Source organism: Protopterus annectens, chromosome 1.part0, assembly GCF_019279795.1.
Source record: "Protopterus annectens isolate FY-2018-M chromosome 1.part0, PAN1.0, whole genome shotgun sequence".
Lineage (NCBI taxonomy): Eukaryota > Metazoa > Chordata > Ceratodontiformes > Protopteridae > Protopterus > Protopterus annectens.
In genome coordinates, this window is record NC_056725.1 from 158,526,646 (window position 1) to 158,540,150 (window position 13,505).

The window sequence follows — 13,505 nt, forward strand, 5'->3', positions numbered from 1 at the left end:
GTTGATAAGCGTGCAAAGCAATTAACTTTAAACCTCCTGGAAGGCGCGCTCAGTCCTGAAGTATTAAAGTACCAAGGAAGGCCTCATTCCTGGAATCATGACCTGAATAATAATGCTTGATAAAGATTTGAAATGAAGACTAAATGGCTAAAGCAATTATGTTGGCAGTTTTGATGTTTTTGACAGTCACTGAAAACTGCCACAGTCTTGATGGAATAGTCTCAATGAAGCATTCTCCAGTTAGCTATTAGTTACCTTTCTCCACTGCTAGGGATCAGAGAATTAAATAACACCCTTCATTAGCCACCATGAGATTAGAACACATTTTCATCTTCTCTAATTTTTATGATCCAGAATACTCAAGAATCTTTACTGACACAGGAGGCAACATATAATCATTAAAAAGTCAGAGAACAGGTTGATTGCCAGGACAGTTCAGTGCTGGAAGACTATGACCAAATAGTAAATGGTTATTTACCACTTACACCAACTGAACAGTACACTTCCACAGAATGGGTAAAAGTAAGCACTAGCTTGTCTTTTTACATACCACAACACAAACTGTTATCTAACCAAATCAGGAAAAAATACTAGTCTTAACCTCTTTCCAGAGCCTTAAAAACAAGAATGATGCTTTTAACAATGGCTGCTTAATGCAATGGGTTGCAAAAGACACAGCAGAGTACAAAGTGGACAGGTTTAAACTTGTTGATTTCTATTCACCACTTTTCAATTCTACAGACAATTTCCCCATAGAAAACATGCCCAGCTTTGTGGAGGAGAGCGACGAAGCCTTGAGTAATGCCCAAGAGACCGTAGTTTGGGTAGTGGCTTGGGCATATGATGGAGATGGCAGGAGAGGATGATCATACTCACTGTCAGGAGGATGGAAATGGATTCAAGGCTAGCTGACCTGATATTTCAAGTTAAAGTGGAATGTTTCTGTATAGCAGTGAGCTAGTGCAGAGAGGATGTGAGTTGTGACTGTCCAAGCCAGTGGTGGTATCCCTAGTGACCACATTTGAAGGATCATGCAAGCATGGGGTTTAGGATATAGGTAGCCCTTCCTGTGTTGCAAAAGCTCAGCTGAACCTCAAAAGAGAGGTAGGTTAGGGCCATAATACATACTCCCTCAGTTGCAAAGATGCAGGGAAGGACACAAACAACTCTAATGGCTGCTTGTGTGATGGTTTCTCCTGGACAGGTCTCACTTTCATACAATACCACACAGATGTCCTTTGTACAGGATAACACCTGAGCTAAGCCTAATAAGGGGATGGCTTGATGGTCAGCAGCCATGGGGGGGGGGGGATAATAAAAAAATGGACCTCTTACTACTAGTGCAGTTGCTATTTGCATGCTGGCAGTGATTCAATGCCTGAGCGCTTTTCTTCTTCCTCTACAGTTCAAGTGTTGATTTAGTACATTAAAGTAATGACGAGAGTGTGTGTGTGTGTGTGTGTGTGTGTAGGTTGGCCACTGCAAACAATACATATTTATTTTTGCAGGTTTCAATTGAGCTGAAGCTTAAACTGATTTTCTTTTGTGGTTGAAGCTTCGATGAATTAAAATACAACGGAACATTGGGAAGCAATACCAAATCCCTCTCTCAATGCAACAGCAAACTGAAAAACTTCATGTACAGATCCCAGATACTGATATGCCAGAAAGGATCCTTCATGTCCAGCTACGCCATTCAGGTGTCCTGTTGCAACATGACTGCGACTCTCCCAAGAACAGTAACCATCTAGAACATGACATGTAGGAAGTGTCTGCACAAGGTGCTGACCAAATATCTTAGGAAGGGCTGTCTGCTTATGAAACAAAACACGGAAAAGAAAGCAAAAGTACAACCTTAGGTCTCTCTTCAAAGGATGGACAGCCTCTAGAGTCCTTTAAAGAAGTTCAGTATGGACTTCTGAGTGAAACATTTTTTGGGAGAAGATCAAAGAGCTCTGAGATGTAGTCTAGAAGGACCACACCTGAAACCTAGTGCTTTCATGTGGTTTGCCACGCTAAGGTAAACAAGTGCAACTGACCCTCCAACTGTAGACTAAGAAATTAGGAAGGCTGTAAGTGTTGGGTAGCAGATATGCCCCTACCCAGGACAGCTAGGGAAGTTTTACTGCATGAAGAGTCAATGACAAAGATGTTGTGCCTATGGGAATGATCAGTGAAGCTGGCTACTCAGATAGTCTGAAAGCCCTATCTCTGTATTCTGTTTCCTACAGGCTGTTGAGGGGAGATCTATGCCTGGCATACAAGGCATCACTGGACCCTGCTCTGATGAACCTTCTGCATATCGGCAAAACAAACAGCACCAGAATTACCCATTCTAAAGACTTAAAACCTGCCTGTGATATGAATAGGATATGCCGTTGAGACAGGTATATATCCCAGAAACTACCTCTTCTCTGGAACAGACTCTCCATCCATGTCAATCATAGTTCCTCCCTAACCAAATTCAAGTGTAACCTGAACAACTGGATGGGGAACAAGAAACTGATCCCTGGTTTGGCATCTACACTTCTAATGGACAAAGGCAGCCTGTAAATGGTTCATCTCCTAGGCTCATGCTTGTAAATATTTCATCTCCAAAGCCATTACACTTACCAAGAGTGCCACAGCTTGTCAGAGATATGGAAAGTACGGCTAGGCTTAATAAGGCCCCTTGTGGTTGTTAGGCTACAAACCTATAAATACATGCCAGTGTAAATTTCCTCCCCTTCCAAAATTTCTTTGCTACCATAAATCTACCATTATTCCGCTTTTTTCTAATTCTATTACTGCTAGGTCCCCTTCTCACAAATGATATTACTACCCTTTTCCTTTGCCTATATTTTTCTGAATGTCCATCCTGAATTCCTTTCTTTGTTAAATACACATGCTCACTTCTATCCAATAGTGTCTCCTATACATTGCCATTTGAACCCTATGTTCCTTATTGAGTGCTCTCTTCTTTTTGTCTTATACTTGTAAGACCATTTACATCCCATGTTAATACAGAAAAAGCAGCCATTCTGATAAACACTATTACTCCAGCATATTGTATTGATGGTCATTTGGTCTACATATTTCCATTTTCTAGCTTACAGCAATACACTAATGACTGGTAAGCTGACCTTGTACACAGATGGTTCTTTTTATCTTTATTTCAACAACTGTCACATTTCACCAAAGTGAAGCTTCAACCAGTACAAACCACCAAAACTGCAAAAAAAAGTACTGATCCACAGGACCGAGGACTTCCAAATCAGACAAGAAAACACGTTCTTAGCATACACCTTTTATTTAACCGCTTTAGTCCTAAGACTTCTTCAGAACTCATTACAAATCACCATTTACTAACAGACATTTATACACTCATTAACTAACATAATTATATAATCTAATTAAAACCTGTAACATTCATTACAAAATCAATTAAAACAAAAGTAATAAAAAAATTAGTAAAAAGAATTCAGTCTTTATTTAAATATAATTTTCTATTAAAAAAACACTATGTTAAATACTTCGCTTAAACCTGGTATTTTTAAATACAATTTTCTATTTTTTTAAAAAAAATTTATGTTAATTACTTCATTTAAACCTGGTATTTTGTCTGTTTCAAGTCTAATTTGCCAACAGGTTCCCTTTGCTCTAAAGAAGACTTAAAGTCACCACCCCTTAAGCCTAAGGAACCTAGTTCTAACACAAAAAAGACATTTCTTATATGCCCCGCATTCAATTGTATGTCTACATAAGGAACTCTTGTCGTCCTTTTTATACTGTAGTAATGTTACCTAAACACTTTCCTAGTGGTCATCCCCACACAGAATGCTGAACATCCACTACATAAACTAATGTAAACCACCCCTTTTGATTTGCACTTAAAATGTCCAAGCACCCTTATGGTATGAGGAAAAGTCAGTACATTAATAACAGGTCCTTCTAATATATACCTACAATACCTGCAATTACCACATTTAAACATCCCATCACTCGTATGTGTATGCAAATTTTCCAGAGAGTATTTAGTATTATCAAATGAAACATTTTTTTCAAATTATATTCGTTTTTGTAAACAAAATTAGGTTAATTACCCACCACATCAAACAACTCCTCATTTTCTTCTAAAATCTTCCAGTTATTCTGAATAATTTCTCTACTTTTGCAACTGTCCACAGTCATTTCCAAGTTGCAAACTAATTTTCGGTTATTTTCTTTAGTAACATAATTAATTTTAAAAGGTTGTTTGAGAAAAGGTGGGTGCAATTCTTCTCTCTTACCAAAAATGTCATCAACTTGTCTGTACAGGTAATCCCTGTCATATCCCCTTTTTTTCAAACATATCACAGATGAACTTAAACTCATCTTTCACCACATCATCATTACTGGTCACTCTATTGGCTCTAATCAGCTGTCCCTTTGGTATGTTATTTTTTATGAACCCAGGGTGGTTACTCTTATTATATAAATAACTATTAGTAAAGGTATATTTCCTATGTATTTTACTTTCAAACGTTTTACATACGACATCCCATTCAAGGTGAACATTCAAAAAGTTAACACTATTACTGCAATCACCTAATGTGAATTTCAAAAATTATGACTTATGGTTAAATCTGATCAACAAAATCCTTAACAGTTGTGGGGTCACCTTCAATAACAAAAAATAAATTATCAACGAATCTGTTGTAACAACAGACCCTGAATGTTCTAAAAACAATGTAAAATAAGAAGTTATGTACTCACCATAACGTTCCATCTGAGTAGGTAAACTTCATTTGTCAGCAACCTTTGGGAATCGGATCCGACCTCGGATCCGAGCCGGCAGTTTTCAACAGCTTTAGATCTGAGCTCCAAGCTCCTCCCCCTACCCATAATCCCCTGCCAATCCTGATTGACCTCAGATCAAGTTTGCCCAACATTAGAAAAACTGCTAGCAATGACTAATCCCAAGATAAATAGGTAAAACCCATGGACCTGAGTATGAGAACATTTGCAGGTGAGGGGGCAGGAGGGAGGGACGGTTGCTGACAAATGAAGTTTACCTACTCAGATGGAACGTTATGGTGAGTACATAACTTCTTAATCTGAAGTAGTTAACTTCATTTGTGCAGCAACCTTTGGGACAGAGTCCCCAGCTATCTGAACCTTGGGCGTCCTTTATGGAAGGATGTTCCGGAGCACTGCAGAGCCAAAGGATGCTCTCCCTCTGGGGATAATGTCCAATTTGTAGTGATTGATAAAAGTATGAGATGAAGCCCAAGTGGCTGCCGAGCAAATATCATCCAAAGAAACTCTAGCTTTGAAAGCCGCAGAGGAAGACATAGATCGAGCAGAGTGGGCATGGACTCCTTGAGGTGCGGGCCTGCCCGAACTGTCGTATGCTAAAAGGATGCATTGTGAAATCCATCTAGAAAGTGTGACTTTTGATACAGGTTTACCCAAGTTAAATTTGGCAAAGGAGATGAACAACTGGTCGGATTTCCTATGACCAGATATCCTGTGGATGTAGAAGCGAAGTTGTCTATGCACATCCAATTAATGTAATTTGTATTCCCCTTTGTTATGATAGTTAGAAAAGAAGACCGGCAAGTTGATGGACTGGTTAATATTTGACTCAGAGGCAACCTTGGGAAGAAAAGAGGGATTGGTCCTGAGGTAAACTCTATCCTTGTGAAAGGTCAAGTAAGGAGGTTTTACACATAGGGCCTGTAGTTCAGAGACCCTTCAAGCCGAGGTGACAGCGACAAGAAAGGCCATTTTCCATGATAAGAATTTAAGATCTATGGAGGCTGCAGGCTCAAAAGGGGGAGCTGTGAAGGCCTGAAGCACCAACGTTAAATCCCAAGGAGGGACCACCTCCTTCACTGGGGGTCTGAGCAAAAAGGTGCCCTGCAAAAAGGTCTTGCACAATTTCGTGGTGATCAAAGGGCCCAATTCATTTCCAACGTAATAATGAGAGATAGCTGCTGTTGGACCTTGACTGTGGAGGAACTAGCTCCTTGATGAAACAGTCCTGACAGAAAGTCTAATATGGCAGGCAGAGGAGCTGTAAAAGGATCCAAATTTTTGCGTTCCGCCCAAATGGAGAAGCGTTTCCATTTGCTGCTATAGATTTTTCTAGTAGAAGGCTTGTGTGCAGCTACTATAATGGTTTTAACTGGGGAAGAGATACCGGGAGTCCTAGCTATGAGTGGAACTGGAGCAGCCAAGCCGTGAGCTTGAGGTTGTCCAGGTTCGGGAATGGGAGATCTAGGGGGTGGGATATTAGATCTGGACGGGGATCCAGAATCCAAGGAGGAATCACGAGATGAGACCAAAGGTAAGGGAACCAGGTTTGATGAGGCCAAAATGGGGCAATGAGGATTATCCTGCTCCCCAACCGACTGGCTTTCTGAAGAAACTTCAGCATTAGAGGAAGAGGAGGGTAAGCATAAAGAAGACCGGAAGGCCAAACATGCACCAGAGCGTCTCTCGGGGGTTCCCCGGAGGGGGAAATGAGAGCGAAGTAGTCGTAACATTTTGTGTTCAAGGGAGAGGCAAAGAGATCGCAACAGGGTTGACCCCATTTGTCGAAGATCCGATTTGCTATCTCGGGATTCAGAGACCACTCATATAGTAACAGGATGGTGTGACTTAGTTTGTCCGCTAGGATGTTGGACCGTCCCGGAATGTGCATTGCAATGAGAAAGCGGTTGGTGGAGACAGCCCATTCCCACACTCTCATGGCCTCTCGACAGAGTGGGTAAGACCTGGTTCCCCCTTGTTTGTTGATGTACCAGACAACCGACATGTTGTCCGTCTGAATCGCAATCGCTCCTATGGGAAGAAGGTCCTGAAGTGCTTGCAACGCTAACAGCACTGCCCTCATCTCTAGGATGTTGATATGCAGTGAGATCTCCATGAGGTCCCACGTGCCTTGGACTGTCCTGCCCGAACAATGCCCCCCCACCCTAGGCGGGAGGCGTCCGTGGTCACCGTGGCTACAGGAGGGGTCATAGAAAAGGGGCGTCCTTGCTGAAGGTCTGGAGATTGGAGCCACCATAGGAGGGCCCTCTTGCAGGTCCTGCTGAGGGGGATGGGATGGCTCAAAGGGTAGTGAAGAAGGGACCACTGGACCTGGAGGATCCATTGTAAGACCTTATGTTCAAACGTGCCATTGGCAGTAAGTTGATTGCTGCCGCCATCGAGCCAAGAGCCCTCAGGACCAATTCCGCCGGGGGAACTGGAGATTGTAGAATGGCCTGCACATGTAGCCTCAGGGATAGTAGCCGGTCTGTGGTCAAGAAAGCTAGGAGCTTGTTTGTGTCCAATCTGGCGTTGAGTTGGAGTAAGAGGCGACTTCTCTATGTTGATAGTGATCCCCAGCCGGGGAGCTAGACGGAGAAAGTAGTTTCTGGCTGAACAGAGTAGATGCCTTGTTGGGGCGATCAGGAGCCAGTCGTCCAGGTATGGGAAGACCTGAATTCCCTGGAGCCTCAGGTGGGCCGCTAACACTTTGGTGAACACCCTGGGGGCTGTGGTGAGACCAAAGGGGAGGACCCTGAATTGGTAATGACTGGCTCTTAGCCGGAAGCGGAGGAACCTCCTGGATCGCCTGTCCATCAGAATGTGGTAGTATGCATCCTTGAGGTCTATAGAGCACATCCAATCGTTCTCCCGTAAGAGGGGGAGAATGGATTGAAGAGTGACCATGCGGAACTTCTCTTTGGTTACTGACAGATTCAGGGAAGAAAGGTCGAAGATTGGTCTTAAGTCTCCCGTCTTTTTTGGCACCAAGAAGAACCTGGAGTAAAACCCGGACCCGCACTGGTCTGGGGGGACGTGTTGGATGGCTCTTTTTCCCAGCAAATGTTGGATTTCCATTGCTGCGGCCTCCCTCTGATTGGGTGGGACATCGGGGAGGTATCTGGGGCTGCGTGGGTAACGAGAGAAGGGAATCTGATATCCTCTGGATATGATGCGAAGCACCCAGCGGTCTGTCGTGATGGACTCCCAAGCTGCTGGGTGCTTCGAGAAACGCCCCCCAACTGCCTCCAGAGTGGAGCAGTCGGGCAACCCCTCAGGGGTGTTGCGTGGGTTGGTCTGAGAAGGGTTCTCTGGATCCAAAGTTCCGCGGGCCCCCTCTGCCTCTAGGGCGGCATTCATCCTACCCTCCTCTGCCGCGGAAGGGCTGGGAGTCCGGAGCAGAACGGGACTGTTGCGACTTCCGGAACCACATCTTCTTCTGTCCCTTTTGGTTCTTAGAAAAGGACCTCTAGGGAGCAGAGAAGCGGACTCCGACGGCAGACAACGTCTTCCCATCCTTTTCTCTCTGGACCAAGGTATCTTGCACGGTTTTGCCAAACAGGGCAGAACCATCAAAAGGGGCATTAGCGAATGACGCCTTGAAGGGCTCTGTGAAATCACAGTGTCGGAGCCAGGCCTGATGTCTCATAACGAGGCCCGCTCCGCCGGCTCTAGCGGCTCCTTCCGTGGCATGAGACAGAAGCCGCATCGAGGTGTTAGATACAGATCGTAGAGTGGCCATCCGGGTGGAGTGCAATTATTTGTCCTCCGCCGACATGGACTCGGGGGGGCGACGCAGAGTACTCTTTAATAAGGCCCCGCTGCAGTCGGAGCACGTGTGCCATGTAGTTCAGTGACCTCACTGAGAAGGTCGCTGAACTAAACACCTGCTTCCCTAGGCGGTCCATCGACCGAGACTCCTTGCTCGGGGGATGAACCGAGGTACTCTCCTGAGCAAGTTCCCTCTTGGTGGCCGCTGCCACCAACATGGCATCTACCGGAGGACCCTTACTCCAGTGTGACTTGTCAGGGGGTGGGCTAAGGATCTTCTCCGGGCGCTTGGGGACTGGCTCCACAGTGTCCGGCTCCTTCCACGCCCTGGTAGTGATCAAATCTACCAGGGGGTCGGCCGGAGGGGACACCCAAGAGGTAGACGGGCCTGCTTCAAATGCCTCCAGGAACATGGATTTGTCCGAGGTAGGCTTTGGGGCAGACCACCCCCCCTTTATTCTGAGCATCTCCATGATGTCACCAAATGAGACATCTTCTGGGGGTGATCTTGGGGAGCCTTCCCCTTCCTCCAAATCCGTGTCCTCAGTCAAGGACTCGGGGGAGTCCAGGTGCCTCCTCTTGCACCTTCGCTTGTGAGGGACCTCCTTGAGGGTGCTGTCCGAGGAGGTCTCACCAGCAACGTCTTGTTCCACCGGAACTACCTGGGACATCAAAGCAGGTTGTCTCTGGGGCCAGGTGATGGAAGCCGGGCCCAACTGAGAAGGAGTGCAGGGTGGAGCCGTTGCAAGGGTCAGGGGCCTGGAATCCCTCGAAAGAACCCTCTCCACCACGTCGAATGCCAAGGGAGAGCTGCTCTCTCTGGGATCCGAAAGCAGACTCTCCCTCGGATCCGACGGACGGATCGGGGTCGGCGCCGAAGCGATCGGATCCGACGGACGAGCATGCTCCGACCCGGACGGAGCCGAAGGCATACCGATACCACCGGATCCGAAGAAAATGGACCCGACAGACTCGAGGGAAGTGTCGGCGCCGAAGTACCCGAGACTATCGGCGCCGACACACCCCGGCTCCAAGGCTGCCCGGCTCCGAAGACTCGAAACTCGGGAAACGGGTTGGAGAAGGAGCTATCGGGGCAAAGAAGGGGTTCGAGCTCCCCCCAGGAGGGAGGGGAGGCAGGAGCACTCCCATCTGCAGTTGGGCCTGGAGGGATCTTCTCATCATCTGGTCCAAATCTGCATCTGTGAGACTTCTTGTGGATCTCGACGAGGCCACCGAGGCAGGGTGGGAGTGTCACCTCGATGACCTCGACGGAGATCGGGTCTCCTCCTCCTCAGGACCTGGTGAAAAGCACAGGGACCGGATCTGAGAAGGAGGAGAACCAGAAGACCTAGAGGGAGAAGACAGCTTAGCCGGCGGGGGGGGCAAAGCGGAGGCCTCAGCCCGCTGCTTGTGGTGCTTCTCCCTCTTCCTTTCTTTGCTAGCCTCCCTCTCCTCCGAGCCTAAGGCGGGAGGTTGAGTCCCGGCCTGGGGGAGGGAAGCAGGAGTGGCAGCCGCTGCGAGTGCCACAGAAGGACGGGAGGTAGAAGCCGAATCCAGAGGCAGAAGACCCGCCAGAATCAGCTTAGACCTCTGGTCCTTAAGTGCCCTGGGGATGAACGCTGCACAAATGGTACAACCAGAGGACAGGTGTTCAACCCCAAGGCATGAGTGTGGCCATCCGCTGGGGACAGCTTATGGCCACACTCGGTGCACTTAGAAAACATTAACTTTGTGGCCTCAGACATACTGAGAAAGTAACCCACACACACAAGGCCCCAAACACACACACACAACACTGACGGAACCACGAAGGTAGAGGAAGGAAAACTATTAAGGTAAAGTAAGAGAGTTTAGACTAAGGGGGTTAAACACACTCCCACACCAAAATTTAAAGAAAAAGATTTGAAAAAGTTAAATTTTTTTCTCACGAAGAGACGAGAACACCAGGAGACTCAGGATCAAGCTGCTGAATGAAACCGCGGCAAAATAGATCTGAGGTCAGTCAGGGTTGGCAAGGGATTATGGGTAGGGGGAGGAGCTTGGAGCTCGGCTCTAAAGCTGTTGAAAACTGCCGGCTCGGATCCGATTCCCAAAGGTTGCTGCACAAATGAAGTTAACTACTTCAGATCAGTAGTTTCCCACCAACCCATCACAATATTCGCAAAAGAGGGGGCTATTGGGGAACCCATAGCAACACCTCTCAATTACTTAAAATACTTTCCATCAAACAAAAAATAATTATTGTCTACTAATACATCCAACATGTCACAGTATAAATTAATATGTTCATTAGAAATGTCAGAAAACTTGTTTAAAAAATCTCTTACATATTCTACACCTCTGTCGTGAGGCATAGATATAAAAAGTGACAATACACGAACAGTAAAAATGATGCGTTTACTATTGACATATATAAAACCACATAAAAAATTCCTCATTTTGTCTAAAAAGTCCCAGGAGTCTTTAATGTATGACTTTAACTTCTGGGTTAATTGATTTAGAATATAATCTATTACTAACGAGATTCCTTCAGTAATGTAGTTAGGTGAAGAAACAATTGGTCTGACTGGGGATTAATATGGTCCTTATGGACCTTCAGATTTCCAAACAGTATTCCTATCTTTGGTTCATCTATTAAGCAAAAATTGTAAACTTCAAAATTAATAAGACTGTTCATTAAATTGTCAAACAAAACATCATATATCAGTTTAAAGCATTTCTGTATGTCACTAAGACACATTTTTATGTAACTTGGAAATTACTGTGGACAGTTGGAAAATTAGAGAAATTATTCAGAATAACTGGAAGATTTTGGAAGGAAATGGAGTTGTTTGACGTGGTGGGTAGTAAACCTAATTTTGTTTACAAAAACTAATATAATTTGAAAAAAAATGTTTCATTGTGATAATACTGAATGCTCTTTGGAAAGTTTACATACACATATGAGTGATCAAGAAGTTATGTACTCACCATAACGCTCGATGTATGTAGTCCATCTCGCCTCACATTCTTACCCGTGTTTTCGGAGCCGAATGTTGGCTCCAACTAGGCCATACTTTTTTAGCTCGAAGTCTTTCTATTGGCTGGGCTAAGATGGTATCCCATGCTGCACTGCTCTCTATCCCCAGATCTAGTTTGCTGCGAGCACCAGCACTCATTCTCCATGCATAACACCTAAGGAAAGGAAGAACAAACCAAAAATGAAGGGAGCTCTGAAACCAGACCTAACCTCCAGATCCTCCAGGACGGGGGAAGGAGGGGGGGGGTAAGTAAGAATGTGAGGTGAGATGGACTACATACACTTAACATTATGGTGAGTATATAACTTCTTGATGTTATGTAGTCCAATCTCGCCTACATTCTTACCCATGGGACAGCGTCCCCAGCACCTAAATCCTGGGAGGCTCAGTGGAAAATACTCCTGAGCACTGTGGAACCAAAGGAAGACCTGCCCCTAGATACCACATCTAACTTGTAATGAGTAACAAAGGTGTGAGGAGATGCCCAAGTAGCTGCAGCAAAAATATCATCCATAGACAATCTGGCCCGAAAAGCTGTAGATATAGCTACAGACCGAGTAGAGTGAACCTTCACCCGGAACGGTAAATCTTCCCCCCCGAGTAATAAATGAAAGAAATACAACTGGAAATCCACCTGGACAATGTGACTTTGGAAACAAGAGACCCAATTCTGTCTTCTGAAAATTAAACAAACTGATCAGATTTTCTGAGGTCTTTCGTTCTGTGCAAATAAAAGGTAATTGTCTGTGCACATCCAATTGATGAAATTTGAATTCTGCCTTGTTTGAGAACTGGGGAAAAACACTGGCAATTCAACAGATTGGTTAAGGTTACTGACTGACGCCGCTTTGGGAAGAAAGGAGGGGTTTGGTCTGAGAGAAACCCTGTCCTTATGAAAAATCAAATAAGGGGGTTTGACTGATAAAGCTTGAAGCTCCGAAACGCATCTGGCTGACGTGATGGCTACCAAAAAGACAGTCTTCCACGTTAAGAATTTTAAATTGCAAGTGGCTGCAAGCTCAAATGGGGGGTGAAGTAAGAACCTGTAGAACAAAGTTTAAGTCCCAAGGCATAACAGGTTCCGATACCGGAGGACGAAGTAACAAAGTGCCCTTCAGGAAAGCCTTACAGAGTCTATGTGCCATCAGGCTAGGTGCGTCTGTGACATGAAAGTTAGAAATCGCCACCAATTGGACTTTAATGGTTGCGGCCGCTGAACCCTGGTTAAAGAGCATAGACAAGAACTCCAATACAGCTGAAATTGGAGCTGTGTAAGGGTCAATCTTTTTGGCATGCGCCCAGATTGAAAACTTCTTCCATTTGCTGTAATAAATCTTCCTGGTCGAGGGCTTATGGGAGGAAGATAAAATATGAACTACCTCCAGCGAAAATTGATGAAGCCTAACTAATGACGGAAGTGGAGTAGCCAGGCTGTCAACCGGAGGGTCTGAAGAGAGGGATGGAGCTGCCCTGACATGTGTGTCAGTAAGTCTGGTTGTGGGTCCAGAATCCAAGGAGCGTCCATGAGATAAGAATGGAGAAAGGGGAAGCAAATTTGATGGGGCCAGTGTGGGGCAATCAGAATCATTTTGCTTCCCAAGGATTGTGCTTTCTGAATAACCTTTGACAGCAAGGGGACCGGAGGGAAGGCATATAGTAGACCGGAGGGCCAATCGTGGACTAGAGCATCCCTGGATGATTCCCCCTGAGGGGGGAATCAACATGAAGTAGCTTGCTGCATTTGGCATTGAGGGGGCTGGCAAAAAGTTTGCAGCAAGGCTGACCCCACCTGCAGAAGATCTGCTCCGCAACTTGACAGTTCAGGGGCCACTTGTAAGGCATCAGAATAGCTCTGCTTAGCCTGCCTGCGATCACAATGGACTTCCCCAGAATGTGCGTTGCCACCAGAAAATGTTGGGACGACACTGTCCACTGCCA

The 13,505-nt window shown here is 45.5% G+C and overlaps 1 protein-coding gene across 1 annotated transcript in view; it reads right to left on the reverse strand.

The window, feature by feature from the left end:
• LOC122787719 (WD repeat-containing protein 62-like) overlaps positions 1–13,505 on the reverse strand; it is a 1,689,893-nt gene that overhangs the window by 250,724 nt on the left and 1,425,664 nt on the right. The window lies entirely within an intron of this gene.